General features: G+C 52.9%; 1 pseudogene; it reads left to right on the top strand.

Annotated features, from left to right (window-relative positions):
• Positions 1-4634: 4634 nt before the first annotated feature.
• LOC121833964 lies at positions 4635-6298 on the top strand (annotated as a pseudogene).
• Positions 6299-6767: the final 469 nt, after the last annotated feature.

The following is a 6767-nucleotide window of genomic DNA, read 5'->3' as shown; positions in this document are numbered from 1 at the left end:
TATAAATGATGGTGTCCTCTGGTGAGCAATAAGAAAAAACACCATCACTTCAGTAGCGCCCACTACATCTCCCCTCTTAAGATCTATAAGTCCAATCGCCTTGACGGTCGAATCTCACGACCGCAACGTGTGCGTCTCAGCCGAAGTCCTTCTTGCTGAGGCTCTTGCGATGATACTCGTTGACCCTCAACAGGCATAGACTGCTGTGAACTAGCCGACGGTTCTTCTTCTGCTTGGCCGTTTGAGAAGGGGACAAGATGCTGACGGTTTCACTGCAGAGTGCCCCTGGGCGTTTCCACCACATATGACCGTGGTCGCTGAGCGGGGCTGAGCATACGGCCTCGGCAATTGACGTCCTTAACCCACACGTCCTCCCCCAACTTCAAGGGAGTCAGAGGACTTGAACTATGCCGGCGATTGTAGTTCTTTGCCTGCTGTAACTTGTTTGCGGCATCTCTCGCCTTAAAGTTCTGATGGCTGGGCAATGCTGGCTCAAGTCGTTCGGGTAAACCAGGAAGTCGAGTTTGGAGTTTTCTCCCCATTAACAACTGTGCAGGAGACACGCCATTGACACCAGGTGTGTCTCGGTACGCTAGGAGGGCCAGGTACGGATCAGAACTTTTTGCGAACAAGTCCTTCACGGTACGCACCATACGCTCTACTTCGCCGTTACTCTGGGGGTACCGCGGGCTGCTAGTCTCATGGCGAAATCCGTACGCCTGAGCAAAGTTTGCAAACTCGTGAGATGCAAACTGCGGTCCGTTATCTGACCGCACGACGTCCGGGATCCCATAGCGAGCCATGCAACTCTTGACAGCCGAGATGACTGCTTGCGCAGATGTAGATCCGAGAGAGATGACCTCAGGAAACCTGGAGTAGTAGTCTACAATCAGAACGTAATCACGTCCTTTTAGCTGGAAAAGGTCTATCCCGAGGCGCTGCCACGGTCTTTCTGGCGTTGGAGTCTGCATCATCGGCTCAGAGTGTACCACACGAGTTTCGGCGCATTTGGCACACTCGGCTACAAGATGTTCGATGTGTAAATTGCAGTTCGGCCACCAAACGCTTTCTCTGGCGCGTTCTTGACAGCGGCGAACGCCCTGGTGCCCTTCGTGCAGTAAGGCCAGGATACTCTGTCGGAGAGCGGACGGAACGACGATGCGGCGATCTAGAAGTAGTACGCCTTTGTAGACGCTCAATCGTTCTCTCTCCTTCCAATACGGAGCAATGTGAGCTGGCACTTTGTTTTTGCTGGGCCAACCTCTTCCACAGTAAGTTACTACCATGGAACACTCCCCATCTTGCGTTTCGTGCTGGCGAACGTCTTCCAGTCGACTCGCCACCGCTGGCGGCAGGTCTTTGAAGACTTCGCCAATGAAGAGTTCCACACTCCCTACTTCTTTCGAAGCTGGCGCGTCACAAGGTGCTCGTGAGAGTGTGTCGGCAGTCGCCAAGAGCTTTCCCGGTACATACTTCATGTTGTACTGATAACGCATCAGCTTGATTCGCATGCGTTACACCCGCGGTGGCAAAAGCTCCAGGTCCTTTCCTCCGAGAAGGGCGACAAGAGGAAGGTGATCTGTCTCGACCTCGAAGTTCAGACCACGAATATACTGGTCGAACCGTAAGACGGCCCACGTTACGGCTAGAGACTCCTTCTCCGTTTGACTGTAGCGACCCTCCGTGGGAGTGAGGGATCTGGAAGCAAAGGCGACAGCCCGCCGAGTCCCCGAAGGTTGCTCTTGAAGCAGCACGGCTCCCAAACCATAAGAACTGGCATCTGCAGATACTACGGTAGGGTAGCGCGGGTGGTACTTTGCCATGCATGTTTCAGAGCTAAGCAGTGACTTGAGGCGGGCGAAAGCCTCCTCTTGGCTAGGACCCCACATCCAGACGCTGTTCTTGTTTAACAGAGAGCGAATTGGTGTGGTAACGTCAGCAAGGTGTGGAATGAACCGTCCGATGTGATTAGCCATCCCAAGCAACCGGCGTACACCGCTGATATCTTCTGGTGGCATCAAATTCTTGATGGCTTTGATCTTGTCTGGATCTGGCGAAATTCCTTTGGCATCCACGACAACGCCTAGGAACTTGACAGAGGTGACGCGGAATTCACACTTTTTCTTGTTCAGTGTAACCCCAGCTTGTTCCAGGCGACTCAAGACATCGGCCAGACGTTGATCGTGTTCGCGACTGTTCCAGGCGACTCAAGACATCGGCCAGACGTTGATCGTGTTCGCGACGATCCCTCCCAAAGATTAGAATGTCGTCAATCATGTTGACGACACCCGAGAGACCTTCAAGAAGTCTTGACATCAGGCGTTGAAAGTACTCCGGTGCCGATGCGATGCCAAATGGAAGACGCTTGTAGCAATACCGGCCGAAGGGAGTGATGAACGTCGTGAGCTCTTCACTGTCACGACTAAGTTTCACCTGATGGAAGCTGGACCTAGCATCGAGCTTGGAAAATATCTGAGCTTCACCCAACTGACCCAGTATGTATTCGACAGTGGGCAAGACGTAACGTTCTCGCTGAATCACTTGATTCAGCTTTGTCAAGTCCACGCACAGTCTGTACCCGCCTGATGGTTTGGGAACAACGACTAGACCGGAACACCACTGAGTTGGCGTGTCGATTTTTCGAATGACACCTTGGGCCTCCATGTCATCCAGTTCCTTTTTCACGACACCTAGCAGAGGGATTGGAATCCGTCTTGGAACGCTCAGAGAAAATGGACGAACATTCGGCTGGAGACGGATGGGATACTCCTCTTGGAGTTCCCCCAAGCCTTGAAAAATCTTGGCTTGAGTTGATGGAACGTATTCCGTCAAGTCCAGGAACTGAATAACGCCCAGAGCTTCAATGGCAGGCAGTCCGAGAAGAGACGTGTGCTGATTTTGCACGACGTAGAGACGCTGGACCGTGAACTTGCCACGCCACTCCAAGGTAGCCTTGAAAGTCCCCAGAACGTTCAGACGTATAGGTTGCCGGGACCCGACACCTCGCCGTCGGCTTCGTCCAGGACAATAGGAAGCCCCGGAAAAGAGGGTGAAACAACGGTGACCTCCGCACCCGAGTCAATTTTGAACTTGGAAAGATGACCATTCACGCGCACCTCGGTGTATCTTGCATGCCGTGTGCTGACTGCGTGAAGCTCCACGGAGCCCAAGAGTTCTTTTCTCTTCTTAGCTTTGCAAACTTCTGCAAAATGGCCCTGCTTCTTGCAGAAATGGCAAGACGATTTCCGCGCTGGGCAATCTTTCCGCAGGTGAGGGTGACGTGCGCAATACTCACAAGTTGAACTGGCGGACTGCTCAGATTAGCCGTGATAGCGCGCCGATTGACTGGTCGCTATCTTCTTGCATCTCGCGGTGTCGACGTTCAGGTTTTCGGGAGCGGTATTCCCGCGGGCAACGCTGGAGCGTGACAGCCGCTCTTTTTCGGCGTCCTTATGAACACGGGCCTGACAGAGCGCTTCTTCCGCAGAGAGCCTCGTAGAACGACACAACTGGTCAGAGAGCTTCTCATCCCGCAACCCCACGACGAATTTGTCACGTACCAGGCGGTCTTCGACGTCCGCACTGTTGTAACCGCAGCGCTTGACCAGGTTACGAAGCGACGTGAAGAAGTCGTCGACAGACTCGCCTTGCTCTTGCGTCCGACGGTGGAACCGGCGACTCTCGTGTATTTCGTTGACGGGATGCACGAAGTGCGCGGCCAACTTCTCTTTGACGACCGCGAACGACAGGGTCTCTGGAGTTGGCGCTCCCAACGACGACAGGACGCTTCGAGCTTGCGGTCCCATGCAGTACAAGAGCGTGCGTACCTGCGCCTCGTCGCTGGCAGTATCGAGACCGGCTGCGAAGGCGTAGTCCTGATAAGTCGCGATCCATGTCGGCCATTCCGCCGGGCTGGTGAAAGTGAATGGAGCCGGAGGATGAAGTCCCGACGCTCCGACGCGAACCACTTGGATACGGGGTTCACCTTCCGCCATAGTGACGGCGTTAACCAGCTTCTGACACCATGTTCGGAACGTTCGGAACGGACGACGGCCAAGTGACCGCAGCCCAGCTCGTGACCACAACCAAAAAAGCCCTTTAATCTCACGCGCCGCTCCTTATATAGTCCTCTATAAATGATGGTGTCCTCTGGTGAGCAATAAGAAAAAACACCATCACTTCAGTAGCGCCCACTACAGGTCTTTTCTTTCATTTTTCCATTTTCGCCTTCGTGAACATTTGATCAGACTCCGTGCCGGAGGTGAGTGGTGGCAACACCGGCATGTATGGTTTTCTTTTTGTGTGTTAGTCAATATTTTAGCGTTCAGAATGTTAGGTCCTTTTGGAATATTTTCATCCACCACATCTTTTCCGTGCGAAATGTAGAACATAAAATAATGTCGACGCATCGCGACACTCGTTCCATTTCGTCCGTCAACGTTCCATTTCAAAAATCAGTAGTGGTTACGCGTAACGCGTTCGAATGGTTCTTTTCATTTTACGCATGTAGTGCGCACAGCACGGAAGCGTCCATCTCTTTTTCGTAACTCAGAAAATTGTTCCCATTCTCATTTGGGGTGAAATTTCTAATATTTTTGTCAATCTTCGAAACATTATCTCGCAACGGTAAGAGGATGGCGACGGCTTCCTTACCGACGCTACCCGCATTTCTTCACACGCCAGGTGCGCCTGCGCAGCCTTGGCTAAGTTGGAAAACGTCGTTTTTCAATTATCTTGTGGCCATAGAGGCAGATGAAAGTTCTCCGAAGCGCAAGCGCGCACTACTGTGGGCGTTGCTTGGCTTGGAAGGCCAACGAATAGTTTCGACATTTCCTTCAACAGTCCCCGCCAGCAGCGCGGCCGTTTCTGAATTTGATGAGCTCGTAGCGGCACTTGATGAGCATTTTGCTGCCAAAGCTAACGTTGTCGTCGAACGCAAGCAATTTCTCACCCGCGTCCAATCACCGGGAGAGAGCGTCCTCGACTACCTTAGCGCACTCAGGCAACTTGGTTATTTTTGTGATTTCAGAGAGTCCCTTGAAAACCGCATCGCGGAAGTCTTTTTGGCGGGTTTAAATTCATCGGAGGTACAAGATCGGGTAATCCGAGAGTCTGCGGAAGCTGGACTACCCAGCCTCGAACGTATTGTGCTTCTAGCACAGCAGTTCGAACAGGCGTCTCGAGATTGCGATCGGTACCGCCAATTTCCCTCCAGTTTATCGCGTTCTGGAACGCCGCACGCCGTTCAGGTCGTACAAGGGGTTTTTATTCAGCGTGAACAAGATGGCCGACGATCGAATTCAAATTTGAACATCCAAGATCAAAATGGAGAGCGGCGGCATGCCATTTCCTGCTCCCCCGCAAATGTTTCCTTCTCGCCGCAACACCAGTCGCGCGAGTCGCGCGCACACACCCGCACTTTCGTGAGCCGAGTACCGCGTGATGCTCCGCCGGGCGCGCGCGCTCTTAGGCACGGGGCAAAGTTATGTCATTTCTGCGGTCGCCGACCCCATCCACGTGAGGAATGTCCTGCTTCAGGAATGTCTTGTTTTTTTTGTGCAAACTAGGTCATTTTTCAAATGTTTGCCGGAGTTCTCCCCCATCGTCTGCTGCCACCGATCGTCGTCAGCTGGCCTTTCCGCCGAGACGTGGTCGGGCCGCCGGTCGCCGGTACCAGCGGCTTGGAGTTGGCCGTAACCAGACAACCAGCCATGAAAGCGTGGCATTTTCTGACGAAGAGGAGCAGCAGCCGAAAATTTGCACCGTCGGGTCACCGGAAGTCCTTCCAAATGGACGCGCCGACAGTCGCCCACGGAATTTCACCGCTGATGTTCAGGTGAATGGATCTACATTACCATTACTCATTGATACTGGCTCCGAAGTTTCAATACTTTCCGAGAGCATGTTTAACAAGATTAACTCCCAGCAGCAAATCCGGCTAAGGAAACCACCGCGCACTCTTGTGCGCTACCTCCGAGGGTCCATTCCAGTCGTAGGATGTTTCCAGACCAAAGTCGGCTTCAAAGAGCGATCCGCCGAGATACTTTTCTACGTTGTTCGCAATGGCCGATCCTTGCTTGGGGCAGATGCCGTGCATAAACTTCGTATCATTTTGTCGGGTGCTCCACTCAAATGTTTCCATGTCAATTCTGCGGACTCTTGCGCAGCCATCCCAGGCCATGTAAAGACGGCCGAAATTCCGCAGTCCCCAGGTGCGGCGGAGCCCAGTCCTCCGCCGAGTACTTCAAGTGCTCCCTGCAAGCACCCTCAATCATTGTCCACTGTTCACGGCACTTAGCCATCCACATCGTCAGAGTACTACTCAAGTAGAGGCGTCTTCGGAGACCAGCCTTCAAGGGATCTGTCGACGTCGGGACCATCTTTGCAACCTTCCTCGGTGAGCGATGCATCGAAATTACCTTCTGGTTTCGAAGAATTTGAAGATCTCTTTTCACCCGAGTTAGGGTTAGTTAAAAACCATACTCACACAATCGCTGTCCGACACCATGTCCCGCCGATACAGGCTAAACTTCGCCGGTTACCGATCACTTTGCGTGATGCTGTTACTGCAGAAATCCAGAAGCTCGAGCGCCAAGGCGTTATCGAGCGCGTAAATGCATCAGAATGGGTGTCCCCCATTGTAGTAGTTAAGAAGAAAGACGGTGGAATCCGTATGTGTGTCGATCTGCGGGCGCCAAACCAGGCTGTCGTTATTGATTCTTTTCCACTTCCGCACATTGATGAGCTTCTGAACTCCCTCAGTGGAG

Source organism: Ixodes scapularis, unplaced genomic scaffold (genome assembly GCF_016920785.2).
Source record: "Ixodes scapularis isolate PalLabHiFi unplaced genomic scaffold, ASM1692078v2 ptg000154l_1__unscaffolded, whole genome shotgun sequence".
Lineage (NCBI taxonomy): Eukaryota > Metazoa > Arthropoda > Arachnida > Ixodida > Ixodidae > Ixodes > Ixodes scapularis.
Note: the sequence above shows the minus strand (reverse complement) of the source record. Positions and strands in the feature narration are given on the sequence as shown.